Consider the following 17,887-nt stretch of genomic DNA (forward strand, 5'->3'; position numbering starts at 1 on the left):
TGGGGCAAAGCGTACTGCACTCATTTGGTGCCTGCCATGTTTCCAGCCCTCTCTGCTCGGGAGGATGGCTGCCAGCAGTCGTGTGTATGTGTGAGTTATGTGTTTGGGTAAAGCATTACTGGAAAGGGAGCTCATGCAAACACCTCTTTGCTGAGGTCACCTGAAAAATTTCCACTCGCAGCTCTAGCACTGCAGTTGTTTTATAACTGCAGCCAAACTTGGCCACTCCAGAATTTTTAACCTTTGCTACCTCATTTCCATAGGGGGAGGCTTTTTTTCTGAACTTTCATAGCTCAAAATTCATGCCCACGGTAGTATAAATACCTATTGCATCTATTTTGAGTTTCCACCTAGATGGCTCCAACCTGGAGCATACAACAGCAGCAATGGGATATAGATCATGCCCCAGTATTTATCAAGGAATACTTCCATTTCCTCAGACACACGCAGCAATAAAGTATTGGAAGGGGATCTGAGTTTGTCCCAGGTCTCATTGATTCAGCAGATAATAATCCTTCCTCTGGCACTCAGAGCAGTCTTGGCAGTGCCCAAAATGTCTCCATGTCTGCGAGGTGTCAGCTGCTGACATAGTGGGAGATTGAATTCAGCCCAAGGCAGGGGGAGGATCATTGCTGCTGGTGGCTGCAAAATCATCCAGGGTAAAAGGAGAAGGACAGGAACATCCATCCAGTTGGGTAGGATTTCCCTGGAATTAAACCTATGGAAACATTTGTACTGATCTCACTGCATGTAGCATTTTTTTGCTTTTTTTCTTATATCTCCCTGTCTGCTACCAACCTTACCCCAACCTAACAAAACCTACGGCCAAATTCTGCCAACATTCAGCTGAAGCCAATTTTCAGCTGAAGGAAAGGCTGGATCACATTCTTTATCATTATTAGACCGGTAGGCAATATGCTCAAAGGGAGACATCATGGATGGATGGATCCAACCAGAGTTAAAACTTCCCCAAAAACCTGTAAAATCTAACTGTAGGACGCCAAGCCTCACCAGTGCCTTGGGAAAGGCATTTTATAGGTGTCTGAAAACAGGTTGGTTAATCATCAGAAGCAGAGTCATTCAGATGTGAGGTATTTCAGAGATGAGGCAGTAGAAAGAAAAAAGGCTGCAATGTATCCCAAAGGTGACAGACCTGAGAGCAATTTGTTTCTTCTGGATGAAGTGATGCTTCATCTGAGTTGACGTCAGGGAGCGTGGTTGGGTGTGAGACGACATAGACTTTGTTTTATTGATGCTGCATACAGGCAAAAAGTGATTTTTTTTCATGTGACAACAAAGAACACAAATACTTACAGAAATTGTTTTACATAGCACAGGTTACAAAGAATGACCGATAATCCAAAGAAATTTGCTTAATTACATCTGTTTAACCATGACATTTTGCAACATGTTATCTATGGAGAATAAGAAAAATGCCATAAGGAACAGTGGCTCATGCCCTTAAATACTAAGCATAGTTCTTGCACTGCCAGCACGAGAGATGATGATCTATGTCTCTAATTATAACCAATTTGGATCTTCCACACTTGATTTGGCTTTTTGCCAGTAAGAACACTGTGCCAGCATCTTTTCCTTCCAACCTTTTACACTAAAACTAAACCAAACAAATTTATGTCAAACAGCATCAGCTTGGTTGAAGAGTTACCATTTGTTAATATCTGAGAAATACTGCAAAAACGTAAAACACTTCAGAACTGCAATTTGTTCTGAACGATTTTTGGAACAGGTGCTGCCAACATGCCCATACTGATGGGAGGGGGAGGGGGGGTCTGTTGGGTTGTGTGTTAGAGGAAAGCAGTGCTGGAAGAGCATGCGTTGAGTTGAAGACCTTGACCTGTCCCTGCTGCCTTGTTTCACATGCCATGTTTTCGCTACTCAAATTCTTTCCTGTACCTTTTTAGGACCCTTGCTGTGGGTTTTCTTTGCTGGTGCAGACAGCCTTGTGCTAACAGTGGGATTTCTGCCCTGCACACCATTGCGTGGCTTGTTCTGATCTGTATGTGGTTGGATAGCTGTATCTTAGTGAATCCTGCTCCAAGGGCAAAGGTTCAAAGAGAGAAGGTAAAATCTCTTAACCAGAAAACCCCTGCTAGATTAAATCTAAATGAAATCCTTCTTGGTTCTTCGTAAGAGCTGAACAGCCCTTGCTGAAGCTTTTGTTTCACAGCTTAACTCTTAAGATGTCTTATGTATTCTCTACCCAGGGAATACCCACTAATAAGGTCTGAGCACACTCTTGTAATTTATTTTAAAGCTAACTAACACTAACCTATCCCTAAAGGGCTGTTTTCGCTTCAGGACTCCACCTTAATTACCATAAATTTACTCATACTTGGGTTTATGTATTACTGGCCTGCCTTCCATCTTGACACCTTCTTTCTGGATGTAGGAAGGTTCTGGGATCTGGGGCAGTGGAGATCACCTACAGGTGTTGGGCAGCAGAGAACGAGGGAGAAACAGTGAAATAAATTAGCAAATTTCTCCATTCAGTCTCTCAGCCCCCAAGTTTCTGCAGAAGGGAGCAAAAATGAAGGCAAAACAGAACTGGAATCTAAGGCTTTGGTGGCCGTAGGAAAGGATCCAGCTGAAATCTTTTTCAGCAAGAGAATTTTCCCCAAAACAGCATTTCAGATGAAGTGAGACTGTACAACTGAGTTGACTGAGGATAACAATAAAGTCTAGGGGGAAAAAAAGCATGGAAAACTTCCACGTTCACATTTTTAAAACAAAATATCTCACTTCTGGCTTGCCAGTTGCTGGGGTACATTTTCAAGCTGAAAAGATTTGCTTCTTCATGCTGAGAAAGGAATTTTTACTGAAAAAAATTGACCTAGAACTGGTTTATTATAAGGGAAAAAAGTTTATAAAGGTAAATAACCCAAAGCTGAAGAAAACTATTTTTTTCTTGAAATATCCATTTTTACTTGCCCTAAACTGATTTTCTCCAATGCTCTTATTTTCTATTTCAGCCATTAAATCCCAAAGTTAAATTGTGAGTGCACTTCATCCCTTCAGGCTGCACTGTTCTGACTCCTCAGCACTCCTAGGGCCTTTGCGGGATTTAAGAGCATGGCACAAAAGGACACATTTCCAGGGTGAAGGTTTAATTTGATTTTGGGCTGTGTGACTGTGGGTGGGCAGGAAAAGCAAGTAAGAACTTCCTCGTGTCTCTACATCAGTTCTGCTATTCGGAGCTCTGCGTAAATGAGCTGATTCGCTCGGCTATGTGTGTGAAATGGACTGAAGTGATTCTCCACCCACCCAGTGTCCAGCCAAAAGCAACTTAGCCTGCTAGGAAATAAGGAAAACAGCAGCGTCCTGCTGGTCTGTGCCAGCCATACGTTATTACCCACCTTGAACAGGAAGGCGGTAAGGCGGAAGTTGGAATGAGCATCACAGAATCATTAAGGTTGGAAAAGACCTCGAAGATCATCTAGTCCAACCATCAACACACCTCCACCATGCCCACTGATCCATTGCCACATCTCCATGGCTCTTGAACACTTACAGGGACAGCGAGCGCCGCCACCTCCCTGGGCAGCCTGTGTCAATGCATTACCAGTGCACCCAGGAGTGCTTCTGGGCTTGCACTAAAGGGTTGGTCACGGCTTTCTGGTGTAGCACACTCAACACATAGTCTGTTGAACACATTGGATTGAGGTGGGCAGCTTAGAGGCACGCAGGTGCAACCACCAAAACCACCAAAGTCCACGTGGGTGTTTTCTGTGCTCCTGCCCACTCTGGGAATCCCTTGGCCAGAATGTCCCCATGACCCACCCATACATGCTGCCTGGTGCATGCACGCCCTTAGGGAGTGAGCAATGCAACTAGATGCATGGCCCAAATTTCCTGATATCATTTAGACTTCGTTGCCAGCTAAACTGTACTGTCCTGGGAATACCCCAGCAATGCATAGCTGCAGCTGATGAGCTAGGATTAGAAAGACTTTATATAAGGCCTGTTTGATTAAGTGGCTATTACCAACTAAAAACTTGGTGCTTCCCATTAAGTACTCTCAAGTGCATGTCCTCGTTTTACTTATTCTGCAGTTGCATTATGCTTTGGAAGAGGCAGTCTGGCCTTTTTTCTCACCCAGGCCTACTTTGCCAACACTGATAAGATGCTCTGTCTTGTTGAGTGCTAGCGTAAGAGATGCAATGTACCGATGGAGCCTTTCCTTTAAGGTGTTTTTCTATAATCACCACATCTTCCTGTAGTTTACAGTGTAAATTAGCCCAGTGCTGTGAACTTTCTGCTCACCACTAGATCCTGTGGTGCTTTGCCCCAAGGCAGCTTTCTGCTTGCAGCAGATCAAAGCCTGTGCTGTGCACAAAAGACTAAAACAATAGCACTCTCACCTTTTGTCTTTGTTTCTATTACTGTGCCAGTGCAGTTTGATTTGCTGTCTTTTGCATCATCTGTGCTCAGGCTTCAGTGATTCCCCATAATAGCCCAATATACTTCTCACGATCCTTGTTCAATTTATACACACACCCCACTTTAATCCGTTTGTCCAGATCAGTTATTTCATACTTTGGTACATTAAATTGCATTCACCATCTGCTGGCCCAGTTGCCCTACATAAGCCAAACGCTCTGAAGATATAATTGTAATACTGTTCATTATTTGCTTGCTCCCCTTCCTCCCAAAATGCGTAAGGACAGTAGAACTGATGAAATAACTTAAATCTAATTTAAATTCCCTCCAGGTTTTTTACACTGCACTGATCAAAATAGTCGCTGGGTTCTTGAGAAGAAGCCATGCATCCCACAAAGATCCTTGGTGCCCTCAGAAAACTATCTGTGAAAACCAAAATATTTTTGTAGGTCTGGGGCTCACTGTACCAGCATTAACTAAGCGGAGTGCAAATGCTATCAGCACGTAAGCATGGTGTTAACAGAAGAATTCCAGTCTAGTTAACCACGATCTGATTTTATACTGCCCCTTCCACAAAATAAATGTGCCCAAAAGATGATTTTCATCTTGTCATATCTATTCTGATCTATATTCCAGCCAAAGCTCGTTGATCATGGACTGTGTACTATGCATCGTGCTTGGGCAGTTTTTCAAGCATTTGCAGAGAATGTTTGTAAGCACCAGCCCTCTTCCCCAGGGATAACTGCTCCCTGAGCTTTGATTTAATTTTGCCTGCAGTCAGGAGGCCACCCACAGACCTCCAGCTCTGCCTCACTTGCTTCATTCCTGCTTCAGCATGAATAGCAAGCACGAGTGGAACAAGAATGTATGAAGACCAATAGGCAGCCCAGGGTTGGCATTTCCCTTCAGGACCTGTGCTGCGGAGGAAGCTGCTGCAGAGCCATGGAGAAGTACCCCTGGCAAGCACAGCAAAAGCAGGTTCAAATGCAATGCATTCCACCAGCACGCTCCTGGAGGAGCAACTTAGGTGGAGATAAGTAAGACATGTAATTTCTTGTCAGGCTGCTGCATTTCCCACCGCTCGTTTTAACAATTACGTTCTGTGACTTTTTTCTATTAAACAGCTGAAAAGATAGATTCTTGTAGCCTAGGAAGAAAAATTGCCTGGAGGGATGAAGTATATCCAGACTTACTTTTTTTTCTTACACTTTTTGAGGTGCTGCAAGGAATGTGTTTTCAGTTCAGCAGCCAGTAACCAGAGCTGTGGTTTTGGCACTTCTTACCACTCTCACCTCTGCAGCAGCCAAGTTCTTAGATCCAAATCCAGGTAAAGCAGAAGGGCTGATCTGAGCTGGGGCTTGGTTTGTTGCTGCTGAAAGAGGGCACAGCTTTCTCCCACTGGAGTAAATGGAAACATTGCCACAGATTACAACAGGAATCATTAAGAATCCCACATTTCTTTCACAAGCAGCTTTCTCTAGGTCATATTTTTAAAGCAATTAATGAAAGAAGTGATTGCCCTTTAGTGAGTGGTGCCCCAGTGTGAATTGTAATCAAGGCTCCTTCTGAGTGTTGCTCTTTGCACTGATATCTGAACCAATTAGAGGATTCTTCTGTAGTAAGGTTACCCAAACATAATTTTATTTCTTCTTACTAATTATTTTCCACAGTTTTAAGTGTCTGGACTTTCAGCTTCAGTATTGAATTTGCTTTTGCAAAGAAAAGCCTGCCTTAAGGCTGACCTGGAAAATGCATATTCAAGAGGCATGCTTGCTAAATGCTTCAGCACTTCTCTTTGTTTTCAAGACCAGAAGGTTGTACATAAAACACACTTCAGTATTCACAGCTAGAACTTCAGTGCTTTTCTAAACAGCGATGCTTCTGAACTTGGGATCAATCTGCTGTAAACACATAATCAGATCAATCTGAAATCCTATGTGTCCGCTTGACTGGGGCAACTTTGTAACCAATACGACACCTAGAAGGGAAAAACTGAGCGGTCTTTGAAGGCCAAACAGAGAATGATAAACTGAAAATGAGATATGGAGACAACGATCAAGCTGTCCTCTGTAAACATCTGTGTTTAAATCAGACCCAACAATCTTTAACATGGTGTAATGGTGGCAAAGGTTATTGAAATTGCCACTGATAGATTGTCTTTGTGCTGAGCACACGTTACAAATGTGCTTAAGGGATCTCATTATTCAGTGCAGCTATTGTTAGGTTTTGTGCCGAATTTGTTTCACTTCTAAACCTTTTGTGTTGGAGAACAAGACACAGCAGAGAGAGGTAAAGGCTGAGGAAAGAGTGGGGGGCATAAGTGCCTTTGTTCCACACTATGTGCATGCAGGTCATTAAAAATGCATCCAGCAATAGGTGGAATATTGCTCTTCTGGGGGATAGAAATACAACCCCCTCAACCTGCTGTAGTGGTTTTGTTGGGGGAATTTTTCCAAGCAGAAGCGAACTGAATCTTCCCCAGTCCAGCTGGGCAGAGCAGGACTCCTGGCAGAAACATGCTGACAAACTCAAGGGCAGGTGGTCTGCAGGAGGGAGCGGCGTGTAGAGCTGCCACTGCTGCTGAGCTTCAGGGGGGGATTCTTTAAGGCAACTTTCACTTAAGAAGATGAAAATGGAGCACTCCAGACTCTCAGCCATCTGAACACAGCTGATGGTGGATGCTCATTTCTAACGTTTCTCACCAGAGTGAGTATTGCTTTCGTTTCTCACACTAGACTAGTCACTTGCCCAGGCTGCACTCCAGCAGCGTTTAAGGTGTTAGTCACACTGCCTTGTGGGGACTCACAGTCTGTAGTCTGTCTTATGGTGACCTTTATGACTGGCACAGTCTTCATCATGATAGAAAAGACTGATGTAGAGGCATTCACATCATTATTTTTAGCGCTGGGCAAGGGAACAGTTGAAGGAGAACTAAGGTATGAGCAGAGTGGCATTTATTGTCCCCTGTGGACAAATGCAGTGATTTGTTGTACAGTTTTTTTTTATTTTTAAAGATAAGGACAAAAAAGTTGGCTGAGTAGGTAGCTGAGAGGTTGTAAGTGCTCTGCTTAAGGTGGAGTGCTCAGAATAGATGCATCAAGGATGAAATTCCTCACACTACGGGTTTTCCCAGCATTCTCCTTTCCCTACAAAAGAACTGAGTAGAGAAAAAGCATCTCAAATTAGGGTTGAGCCACTGACATCACAAAGCCTTGCACAAGTTTCATGTTTGTTAAGCTCAAGATGGAAGATGCTCAAATAGCAGCATAGAGCCATTAAAACCCAGCAGGAGAGCCCAGCTTGCAGGGGGTTTCCAACACACAATGCTGACCTATGAGCTGGAAGATCTCTGCTCCCACGAGGAGCACTAGTTGCACAAACTGCATTTTTCATGGTTGCTGGTCTCACCACACAGCCTTTTCTCCCTGCCTTGTAAGAAATAAGTGAAAGGGATCAATATTTCTTCATTCTGATTTTGCCATTTTCTGTCTTTCCTGGTAATTTTTGACATCTTTCCATCTTCCAAACTGTCTCTCCTCTCTACAAACATTGTCAACCATCCAAAACATTTCCCAGACATCACACGAGCTGCATCAACAGCCCCCCAACAGAGCTTGGCATGCAGCAGTGCAATGCTGTTAGCAGATGGGTACCGCTCCTCGCAATGACCCCAAATAGCAACACCTGTCTGCTCAGTAGAAACTGTGATTTATGGGGAGGTCTTCCCTTCTGCGAAGGGTTAACCTGCTACTCAGGCTCCCAGGCTGACCCTCAGTGAAAATTAATAGCTTGCATCTGTTTAATATTCCTTTCCAGTACATTGCCAAATCATTTCATCTGTATTTAAATGGATCAGTGCTTTTCATCGTCAGTTGTTTCCTCATTCCTCTTTGTTTTTTTGCTAATCCTTTCCTGTTCATAGGTGTTTTTGAAATCATAAAAGAAAGTCATTCATTGTTTTTATTTCACAAGGCTCCCATAATTTGGAGGTAAAGGGTGTGCGCCATTTCAACGGCTCTGTGTTTTGCTCCAATTAGGAGAGTGCCTCACATCTGTAGATTTTATAGGTGACATTATAGACGTGGCAATGTCATCATTTGCAGCTAATCAAAACGTGCCAGATTAGACCCAGATTTCCTAAACGCATGTATTGGTATTATTTGTCATGCAAGGCATTAATTTAAAACTGATGCATCTGTTACAATCATTGATGCTCTAGATGGAAAAGATCCATAGGGAGGCTTTCAGCTTTCCATTTAGTGCCAAAGTGGAACTGAACTCTATCAGATGTATGATTATTGTCATTATTATTTAATACCCCTCTCTGCCTCTGCTGTGTGCTCATCACTTAATGGAAAACATGAGTGCAGGCGCTGTCTCAGATTGCTTGCCACCCCGGTGACAGACCAGGCACCCAAGTGACAATAAAACAAACACCACATAAAGAAGGGCTGAGGAACTCTTGGCATGGCTGCCCAAGAGAGACAGGCCAGTGCCCTGGTGGGCACAGTGGGATTCTTGATTTGGTTTGGCTGTTGAAATGGAGATGCAGTGGTGCAGCTGTGAGTCTTTAAGAATGCCATGACAATGTGCGTGTTCAAAGAGGGTGTTTGAGCGCCAAGACTTTGCTAGCAGCAAGACTGAGACACAATAGGAAGACAGAGATTTAATGAAATATATTGCAGATGCTTAATAACAGAGATAATTGGCCATCAAAGGGATGCATGTTTTTTTGTTGCTCTTTGCAGCATTCGATGTACAGGTTAAAAGACTGCAGAGAGATGAATTTTCTAAGAAAAACTTACATATATTAACCTTGGGCAAAGGCAGGGAATATTCTCTGTGCTTCCAGATGACTCTTGGATCTCCACCATGGTCACATTCATCATCTAGATGAGCTGTCTTCGGGAGAGCACATTTTGAAGTTGTTTAGATCTTAATGAGTCATCTATGAATTACTAAATGTTTCACATTCTATACGGAGTGCCCTCGATACAATCATCAGCTGGGATGGCTGCAAATATTGTAAATAATCTCCTCAGTTTAATGAGTTATCATACAAGGAAAGGATAGGTAGGAGTCACAGCTTCACTTTGTGATAGATCAGCTCAGGCATTTGATTTACTGTGGGGACTACTTCTACTAAAACTAATCAGAGGCTATCGAGGAAACCCAAACAGATCCAACCTACCAGAATTTAATCTCCCCACAAATAAAATGTACTCATAAATCAGGGCAAGCATTTAAATGTACTCCTCTAATGCTTCTATTAGGAAAAACAGAACCACAAAAAGCTCAGTAGGATGTGAAAACTATTATGGTTTCCCTTGGTGATGTCAGCAGTATTAGCAGTATTAGACTAATTCATAATACACAAGGAGCTATAAGATCCTTCTGCCCTTACAGCTGGCTAATTAGGCGAGATGGGGAAAGCAATTTGACACAAATGTTGGTGTCTCAGTTTTCATTTTGAAGCTTAAAATGGACATATTTTTATATTATTCATTGAATTTCTCAGATAAACACAGAAGGAAAGATAGATAAAAGGTATGAAAACCATCATCATGGTTTTTCCTTACTGAAAGAATTCTGACAGAAAATCGAGTAAACAAAATATACTGCTTTTGGTAAAAAAAAAATAAAAATGCATACAAAGCTGAATTTCACAGAAATATGCAGATTTATTGTGAAGAAAGCATTTGTCACGAAAACAGTGACAACTAAAAACACTAAAATATGATATAAATACTTTGATCAGATCTGGTAATGAGCTAATCTGGCAAACTGCAGCATTAGTTCATTGACGGCCTATTCAGCTTGATCAAGAAAAAGCGTGCTGAGGTAACTGCAGGAGTGCAGTGAAAATCGCACTCTTAAATGATCATTATCACATCATGTTGTCCAGGTGGTAAATGAATATCCACAAAGAGGAGAGTGGAGACTCAGACTTTGTACTTGGGAGGGTGATACCTCTAGAACTTCACTCTCCAACAGGTTGGTCCAGCACTGCCACAATTTATATAAGAAAACAAGGTTGAGTATTATCAAAGATGTATTTTTTTAAAGAGCACGAGTACAGCTTCACTGCTCTGTTTCAGAACTGTGATTTTCCTTTGGTGCTAAGAGAGAAAAGAATCAAGATCTTCTGCTTGTCAGAAGATTAATGATGTACGTCCATATGGAGGAAGTTACACCAGAAAGTTTTGTATAAATATACTGGTTGACGATGTTTTTTTATTGTCTAAAGATGTTATACCGCATTTTGCTTCAATGTGATGCACACAGACTATTAGTAACAGCAAATGGTTGCATTTAAGACAAAAATAGAAGGAAATAATTTATAACAAAATCTACATGAAAACCATCTTTCGGTTTCTGCATATTGGCCATAAATCACTGAAGAGACATTTATGATTGATTTACAAGAAGATTTTTCATTACCATAGATGTGTAAGTTGCCTTCTGAACAATTGTCCTCCATCCATAATCAAACATGCCCTCAGTAATTGACAGTTTTCAGAAAACAGACTTTGAAAGCCAGAAAGGAAGCTGAGATAGAGCTGTGACGGTTGATAGTGGATGATACTTACAAGTGGATGTCATTATTTGCAAATCTTCTGTGGAGGCCAGAGGAAATTAGTGATTCAGGTTGTAGGACAACGTGGGAGTTAGGGCTGGCAATGGGACATGGGAAATCTGAAATAATATTTTAAATATTAAACTTACTTAATATTACTAATATTAAACTAACTGCTGAGTGCTCACCTGCAGGTCACTCTACCTGAACAACAAATACACACATACTGCAGCATTTAGGTTGTTTTCTGTAACCCATTTATTTTCTTTTAAAAATAGCAATTGAAAGCGGAGCAGGAATATAACTGATAATAACCTGTCAGACTTTTCCTCTCTCTTTTGCCGCTCTTCATTTTACTCCATTTTCTCCATGCTGGTTAAATGCTCTAGAGTATAGAAATAGATTCAGATGAGGCTGCGTTTGAGAAGCATCAATCTAACAAGCTCACAAATCTCCTTTAACAATACCCTTCTCGCCCACATTCTGCCTTTCTGTGGGGGAATTCGTGGAACATCTGTTCTGTTACAGCAACCAAAACAGGGGCTCCATTAACTTTATAGTAAGTAAAGGAATTGGGCATTTTTTCCCAGACTGCTTTGCTTATTTCAAGGTCAAGTAGAGAAACTTTTAGCTGCTTTACTGAAGCACTACCAATTGGCTTGCTTTAATTCTTTGACCTTTCCTTGGTTGCAATGTTTTATACTGGAGGTCATTGCAAGAGCAAGTGAGTTCTCCTTATATTCCACTGACTTATACAAGTTCCAGTGAGGTCAGCAACTCCAGTCTCCTCTACACTCCTCTATCCTGCATTTTTATCGTTGCTAGTGATGGCACTCCTCCATAGCAAATGCTGTCAGGATCCTTCAGAAGAGGAAGTTCCACTCAGGCACTAAAGACAAAAGAGATGCAGCAAGATTAAGACAGTTTTTGGATACCTACAGTTCTACAAGAAGTCTGCAGCCAGTCTGTCATAGTGCCTTCAGTAAAAGTCTTCTTGCACTCACATATTTATATCAGATGGATGCTGCCTTAAATGCCATTTAGTACACTCAGGGTGTTGCAGACATTTCAGTTTCACGTGGTTCACAGACCCAGGGAAATAAAGGGATTCTTCTGTCTCTAGAAGCTGAACCAATAAAGCACAGTGAGGGCTAATCACTGTTCTCCAGAATAAGATAAGTAAAATGACAAAAATTACCCAACTCCTTTCCTGGGGTTCCCACTTGCTTCCTTTAGGCCGTGTGTGAACCTTCTGAGGATAAAAGGCTGTCAAGAATGCTGCAAACAAATTACTACAAGCTCTTATGGTAGAATATGAGACAGAAGAAAAATATGTAATTTTGACAAAGGTACTCATTATATTCTCGAGTCGATGGCAGTTTTCAAAGCCACATAATTGCTTATTAATGTGAACCTGGAAAATGACCATTCAGCTCCAGTCAAAAAGATGGTGACTGACCTTATGGTACCTGAACGCATGGGCATAGCTAAGGTGACAAAAGGGTGTTCTTTTACATCAAGGGAGCTCAACTGAAATTACGTACGTATATAAGGTAACACCCAGGAAGACTGCTGGCTGCTGCTGTTGAACTGACCTGGCATCACAGAGAAGTTGGTGGGGTGAGAGAACTCAGTTCTGGCCAAAAAAGGACGCAATGCAAAGGTTGGTCTGTGCGAGCTGTCAGCATTTAGAGAAGCTGTCATGCAACGTCGTGACAGGCACTGTCAAAGCAGTTCCTCTTTTTTCTATCCGTACTGTTCCTATTTTGTCTTTGTTAATTGTTTTATCTCATGGATAGAAGAGGATATATTAAACATTGTCTTCTGTTCATTATCTAGATTAAAACTGTCCCGTGCAAATCCTTACCTGAGCTTGACAGAACGTCCTGCACAGTGGTGTACAGCAGGCCTTACATCTGTGACTTCAATGTGTGTTACAGACTCTGGTACTCCAGCTCACTGCAAAAATCACACGAGCATGTCACTTCCACAGGCAATATTCAGGCTAATCCAGCAAAGCCATAGGACAGGGTGCTAGCAGGTCAGAAACGTTAAGAAAATCTATTCTGCAAGGACATTTGGCTGTAATTTAAAAAAAAGCTAACAACTCAGAGACTTGAGACAGGTTCATGCTGCACGTAACGTCCAGGAGAAAAAAAAATATGACTGTGTTGAGTGAAGGAAGCATGAATGGCAAATTGAAAGCATCCACACAAAAGTGCAAGATCCACAGAGGCTATCAGCAAGGACAGTAAATAAAAGGCTCAACAGGAAGCCAGTCTGTGCACACATGGCTAGATTTCAAGATGCATTGAGTATCTCTATAAATAATTTCTTTATTAGAGAGCCAATGTGATTTACAACTATTGGATCCTTCAAATTATTATCTAGCAAGAAGTGTAAAAGGCACAACTGGTTAGTGTCTGCTTGGAACTCCAGTTGCTTTCAAAGTACTTACAGCCTGCATGGTTCAAAGCACTTTATTTGCGCAGAAAGCTCTCCTGCATTTTGCTATTAAAGGAAGTTACTTACGAGGTGGAAAGTGGTTCTGTTTGACAACATCCAGCACGGGGAAAGAGCCACATTGTGCCCTGTTAACAAAGCAAACAAACACAGAAAGAAAAATAAGCAGCCAGAATGAAATGCTGAGGATGAACTTTGGGCTGACACTCTAAGACTGATGCTCAGAGCTGAGCAGAAGTGCCATGTATCATTGGTAGCTGTGAACTCCTTTATTTTTAAATTATAGTTAATTGACTAAATAGAAAAATCTTCCGGACTTAGAGCTTCAAAATCTCACCCTTACAAAAAAGACATTGGACAGTTTCTTTTATTAAATGACACCTTCTAGTTTGGACAATCGCTTCATTGAGAGATGCTCATTAACAGTTACCAAAGTGGCAGTCTATTGTCCAGTTTGCTTTTCAGTTTCTGATTCTGCAAATTAATTTTCAGCATCAGACTGATGTCAATATTTGCAAGTACTCCACAATTATAGTGTGTTTGCTAAATCACATTGCTTTAATCCAAAAGGCATTCTGATTCCCATTTAGACCACGATCTCAGGGTGCTCAGCTTCCCTGTAAAAGAGCTGCATGCCCTCGGGTCTCATGGAGTCAATGGCATTAGAGATTGCTCAGCTCCCTTCAGAGCTGAGTCTCATTTCTTTAGGAAAACCATAATTAGAGGTTAGGAGCCAGGTTTATGCAATGTAGATTGCAGACAAGCCATCCAATTCTCATTTACAAATCTCCTCTGTTAACTGTTTTAATAGTGGGAGATTCCAGGGTGAACCAGCACCTCTTGTTAAAGTAATGTGCCTTAATTTCCTGCCCTTTTTTGCCTCACTGAGGTGTTCTCCAGATCTTCAGCATCTAGGAGAAGAAACAGCTATCTAATCAGCTTCTCTGAAGGAAATGCCTTTTTAATGAATCCAAATCTCCAGCAGGACTCAAAATAGCAAGGCAGTAAAGTCAGAAGTGTTTATGGAAAGAAACTGCATTAAAACTGCTGGCATCGCGGTATCTTGGAAATGAAGACTGCTGACCCATCGAGATGCTGTACCAACCTCATCCCTCCCTCCTGCTTTACACACTTGGCTGATGCATATATTCATACCCCTATTCTAACCCCACAGACCATTGAAATCCTTTCTTGCCCTCCCCCTCCTGCACCACCTGACCCCCAAGATTTTATACTGGAAAATTACAGAATAGAATTTCAAGACATTTTGGCTGGCATCTTGGTGTTCTGTGTTTATTTATGTGTTCTTCCATTCTCTTTGACTGTATCTGACATTATTCCTCACTTCTTCTGCATGCAAGACTTCCTTCAGACAAATGCATGAAGTAGAACTGACCAGCAGTGCCAATCTGATGCTAAGGAGACACGATTTATGCTACGTGTAATCCATTTTGGTAGTACACAACCTTAAACCCTGTTTAAGATTGCAGCAGTGCTTCACGTTGGAGTTTTTTAATGTAAATCACAGAGCTGATATATCTACTATCAGACCATCGTCTTCTCCTCCTTCCTGTCCTTTTCTCTGTGGCATCCTCAGTGAGGACAGACACAAGGGGTGCCCATCACTGCTGCAGAATGGCTGAGCTGGATGAGGTCCTCATTAGCAGGACTGAGGTCCTGTTCCTCCTACTGATACCAGCATTGCTGATGGTTTCATCATCGGCCCAATGAACTAAAGCAAAAGAATGCCTTAGACAGATCAAGAAAGCTCCAGCTGCTAAGGTTACCCAAAGGTGAAAGTTGACAGAAGCCCACAAGGACTCAGCGTAGAGACATCCAGCAAACAAGATGTAATAAGACTGTCTCAGGGGAGCCGACACGATTAAGATTGTGGTGTCCAACCTTATCTCTGACAACACGTTGCCTCCCAGCTACAAATGTTCAAGTGTTTATAAAAATCTGACAGGGTAACTGCAAGAAATGTAATACAGCTCATCATGGGGGGAAAAGATGGTCGTGGAAATAGCTGAGAATTGTGTTGGCAAAACTATTAAGCCCCAAGGAAAAGGGACTATTTTAGTTACAAAGTCCTTTCTATGCTAATGATAATTCACGAACATTAGCATTCCGCACATTAGCTGGGTCAATTTAGACCAGAAAAACTGTGTGGGTATGACAATAATTAACTATTAAATCCAAATAGTTCACTCATCCATTCCTGAAGCACTCTACTGAAATCTCTCAGGAATGTAAGTCTGCATGAGGTCTGCTGAGCTCACCTGGCTGGAGACACGAGACCTTCATTCTTTCTTCCAGCAGAGCAACGCAGGAGGAAATTTTCTAAAGGAAATTAGTGCAAGTGTACAAAATAAAGAAGGGAGAAAAAAAATCCAAGCATTCTGTCTCCTCTGGACAGCAATTTAAGTGATAATTGTATTCTGCTGCAATAAACTAACCAACCAGATGTTTCAGATAATTAGTATTAAAGTTAGATTTTTATAGCAGCTGTTTTCTTTCTGCCAGACAAGCAATGTATCTGCTTCCTGGGCAAAGTCTTACGACAGGATGTGTAAGACGTGACTGTGATGTGTGATGGCACTTGTTAAACCATCCAGCTTGAATCATGGTAAGCATAGCAGCATGTGCAGCAGCTCACTTGGGTTGCCAGGTATGCACTTGGTGGGTTACATGTGTGTTCCCACAGCTTTGCTGCCTTTAGAACTCGACCTGGCATAGGCTGGCTCTGTCTCCAAAAGCTAAATCTCAAGACCAGCAAACTCCAAACCTTTGTTTTTGCAGGGAACTGTGTGAATTCTGCTGATGTAATTCTAAATCCTCAAATGTTTTAAGAAACATTGTTCTCTTTTCACCTATTAAAAAATCTGTTGGGTTATCCATCCTGCTTATAACACTATAGAGGCCATTTGGAGCAAAGCACATCTTACAGAATCATAGATTCTAACTGCGTTAATAGGATTAATGCCCAAATCTCTCTATCTAGGACCTTTCCAGACTTTGATGTGACTCAGGTGTGCCTGAGAAGTTGCAGCAAGGCAAAGTTCAGCATGGGAGGGAGATGCTGGCAGCTGATGAGCAAAGGGCAACAGCTGATTGTGCCAGGTCTCTCATGTGTCTGTCAAGCACTGGTTTGCAGTTCTGGGCTTAGGTAAAGGTTCACCAGCTCAGGTGGAGGTGGTTCAACATTAATTTTCAGCATCATGGTTATTGGAATTGCCCCTATAAAGGAAGAGCAAAATGGAAATCTCTAGACAGTGATAACATTTTGGAAGGAGGCACTCAAAAATTCCTTTATAATGTCTGTGCTTTTGGTTTCCCAGTGTGACTGACGATGAGTAACTTCTGCTGGGAGGAATTAGGATGTTCCTGACTTCTATTTTTACAGGCATCTTCCTCAGTATTTAGGAGTTCGGAAGTCTCAGACATCTTTGAGAAGGAAATTTAGGATCCAAATCGTGTTTTGAAAAACTTAGCCTCTGTTTCCACAGAGAACTGTTCTAAAGATCATTAACATCCCAGTACTAAATGGCTCAGTGCTGCTCAGCTGAGAGTGAAACAGCATGAAAATGTGCAGCACTCAGCCCCCAGTCTACACCCAGAAATGAACTGGAAAAGTGCACCTGAAGAGCAAAGCAGATCAGGTTTTGCAGGTAGGCCAAGAAGGAATGCAATCTGTAATAGTAGAAGTGATGATTAGCGGTTTTTAAAAGAAGATATCTTCTTGAAATTAGAACTCGAGGTGAGGGTGACAACGAAGGCCATCATCAGAAAGACACGTGGCTGGGGACTTGAAGCACGGGCCTGAGAGCAAAAGCTTGTTCACGTGCTCCTGGTGCTTCAAGATGCCATCTCCTGTTTTGTGCTGATATGGCCCCAACTCGAGCACTGTGTGCCACAAAAAGGACATAAAAGTTATTAAGGAGAATCTGCAGGATGGATGTAGATGGTGAAGGGTCTGCAGGGGAAGGTGTGTGAGGAGCAGCTGAGGTCCTTTGGTCTCCTCGTACAGCCAACTCACAGGGGGGCAGAGCGGCAGCGCTAATCGCTCTGGTGACAGCTGAGGAAAAGGCATGGGGCTGTCAGGGCAGGGTCAGGTGGGGGTCAGGGAAAGGCTGTGCAGGAGTGGAACAGAGCAGCAGGCACGGCTCAAAGCTCCTGGAGTTCAAGGAGTGTGTGGACACTGCTCTCATACAGAGCCTGTGGGTTTTGGGTGTTGCTGTGTGGAGCAGAGAACCGGCCTCGATGATCCTTGTGAATCCTTTCCAGTTCGCGATGTTCTGTGCTTCTGTTACCGTTTATTTATTTATTTATTTTTTCGAACGTGCAGTATTTATAGGTCCTCCCTTCGCCCTTTAGTCCGTGTGCAGGAGCTTCTCAACGGACGCAACCAGGAGGGAGCTGAGGGCAACGCATCACCCGGGGGCGGCTCTG

This window comes from Meleagris gallopavo, chromosome 12, assembly GCF_000146605.3.
Source record: "Meleagris gallopavo isolate NT-WF06-2002-E0010 breed Aviagen turkey brand Nicholas breeding stock chromosome 12, Turkey_5.1, whole genome shotgun sequence".
NCBI lineage: Eukaryota > Metazoa > Chordata > Aves > Galliformes > Phasianidae > Meleagris > Meleagris gallopavo.